Source organism: Portunus trituberculatus, chromosome 28 (genome assembly GCF_017591435.1).
Source record: "Portunus trituberculatus isolate SZX2019 chromosome 28, ASM1759143v1, whole genome shotgun sequence".
In the NCBI taxonomy this organism is placed as follows: domain Eukaryota; kingdom Metazoa; phylum Arthropoda; class Malacostraca; order Decapoda; family Portunidae; genus Portunus; species Portunus trituberculatus.
In genome coordinates, this window is record NC_059282.1 from 1,002,226 (window position 1) to 1,004,769 (window position 2,544).

At 43.1% G+C, this 2,544-nt stretch overlaps 1 protein-coding gene across 1 annotated transcript in view; it reads left to right on the forward strand.

Moving 5' to 3' along the window:
* The first annotated feature begins 878 nt into the window (after positions 1-878).
* Positions 879-2,544, forward strand: part of LOC123510193 (basement membrane-specific heparan sulfate proteoglycan core protein-like) — a 162,632-nt gene continuing 160,966 nt past the window's right edge. The window contains exon 1 of the mRNA XM_045265088.1: positions 879-1,289. The gene's annotated coding sequence lies outside the window, so the exon portion shown is untranslated. The remainder of the gene's footprint in view (positions 1,290-2,544) is intronic.

Below are 2,544 nucleotides of genomic sequence, written 5' to 3' on the forward strand. Positions count from 1 at the left end.
TAGAGGCAGATTGGCAAGGTATCTATTTCATTAACTTGTGATACGCTCTTGAAAACCCCGCTCATCATCTCTATGGTCTTGAAAAATAGTCGTGGTGAGAGAGAGAGAGAGAGAGCAAAGTGTTTCTGAATACGGACCAAGAACACGTGAAGACATAGGAAGGAACAAAAACAGTAGCCGAGGTAGCAAAGGAGGAAACAACATATCTAAGGCAAGACACTAATGAAAAAAATAGGAACTGGCGACTCTTTCAGATAAGATAGAGATATGAGCACAGGATATATTGGTTAATGAATGTAAGTATTTAGATCGAAATACATACATTAGGGTCAGAACACGGATTGTTGAATTGTGTCATTTGGTCAGAGAGGTTGTGATATTTTGTTGTGTGTGTGTGTGTGTGTGTGTGTGTGTGTGTGTGTGTGTGTGTGTGTGTGTGTGTGTGTGTGTGTGTGTGTGTGTGTGTGTGTGTGTGTGTTTTCCTCATCTAATATTCCTACGTTCTCCAGATTTTTGTTATGTTTTCTCGTTTTTTTTGTGACTCTCTCTCTCTCTCTCTCTCTCTCTCTCTCTCTCTCTCTCTCTCTCTCTCTCTCTCTCTCTCTCTCTCTCTCTCTCTCTCTCTCTCTCTCTCTCTCTCTTTCCCACCTCCCTTGCTGCTCTTTCCTCCTTGCTCCCACTCTATCCTATTTGTGCTGTGTCCTCCTCTATTCATTTTCCTCTCTCTCCTAACCCTGTTGTCCTGTGCTTTCTTTCTTCAATCTCTCGTCTGTCTTGCCTTCTCTCTCTCTCTCTCTCTCTCTCTCTCTCTCTCTGTGCAGTAATCTTGCCCGATGTAGTTTCCCGGGCGAGAGAGCCAGTCACGCGCTGGTCGCTGCCGAAGGAGGAGGTGCGTCGCTAGCTCTCCTCTCGATCCTTCTGTCCCGCCCCACTCAAATTCTCTCGTATTGCCTCTTCCAAACCCTAGCCAGAAGTAACCCTGAGCGACCCTTCCTGACCAGGCTTGATTTGGGCTCGAATCCCGCTCTCAGTTTCTCTCAGTTTATCGAGTTTTTCGCAAGTTTTATTGTTTTTTCCCTGGTAAAATAAGACGTGGCCGCGCTGAAGGTTCATTTCTAGTTGTAAAGAATAGTGATTGATATGTTTCTTTAATTCTGATCGGAGTAAATTTGGCGATTCCGGCCAGATTTTTTATTTCTTTTATGAGTTTTATTTTTTTCCTTATCCTTCCCTCGGACTCTGAACGTCTGGACTGGAAAAGTTTTTGGGGGCCGTACAAAAGTTCTACAGTAAGTACTTTTTTGAAATGCTGTTAGTAGAAAAACGAGAAAAGGAAAAAAAAAAAGAAATATTATGTGAACGATTTAGGAAAGTGATTGACTATTGGAATCGGTTTTATTTGGGTTATTATTTATTGCCCTTTTTTCTTTATCTTTTTATTTTCTATTAGTGGTTAGTGATGAATGGGATGTGTGATGATGAGTGGGTTCAGTTGTTTGTTAATTGTGCTGGTGGTGGTCGTAAAGTTTTAACCCATGGTGGTGGTGGTGGTGGTGGTGGTGGTATGTCGTGTGCGTGCCCGCGTGCTCCTTGTGTAGAATTATTGGTGGAAAGTTTCTCCTCGTAGATTTGTTAAATGTGGTGGTGGTGGTGGTGGTGGTGGTGGTGGTTATTGTAGTAGTAGTTATGCTGGTTGTGTTGCTGTTAAAATTATTAGTCTCTCTCTCTCTCTCTCTCTCTCTCTCTCTCTCTCTCTCTCTCTCTCTCTCTCTCTCTCTCTCTCTCTCTCTCTCTCTCTCTCTCTCTCTCTCTCTCTCTCTCTCTCTCTCTCTCTCTCACACACACACACACACACACACACACACACAGTCGCCACTTTTTATTATGTTCCGTTGCTTAGACTTTCTTTGTTTGAGTTGCAACGTCATGAATGTTCCACGCAGGTGGTGTATAATGTGTTAATTTTCTGTTGTAGTGGTAGTGGTGGTGGTGGTAGCAGTGGTGAATATACAGCACCGATCTTAAATTGCCGGTTGGTATTGTGTGGTGTTGTCTTGCCAGTTCATTGTGTTGCGAGGTGGTGGTGTGTAGTGTTTGCTTTGCGTGTGACGTGTGTATTCCGCGGTGCTGGTGTGTGTTGCGTTGTCTGGCTGAGAAACTATACTTCGTCATTTACTTTATAGAGTTTAGCGTTGAATCATTTGAGTTGATGTGTGTATGTGTGTCTGCGTGTGGCGGGGGGGGGGTTAGGTGTGAGTGTCAACGTAGTGTATATATAACTTTTTTATTAACCAGGTGAGCAAGGGACCTGTAGATTAATTAATTAGGACAAGAGAAATCTGACGTGCATATATTTTTCATCACGTCACGGGGAATAGGAGTATGCACATTATCCTAACACTATGAGCGCTTCGTGTCATGCATACAATGATCACACCGGGGATTGGAACACGCATGATATATTAGCTTCCAATTAGGCAAGTGTGATTGTTAAAGTCACCCATGTTAACGTTCTCGTTTTCCATTGTAATTATAATGAGGGGG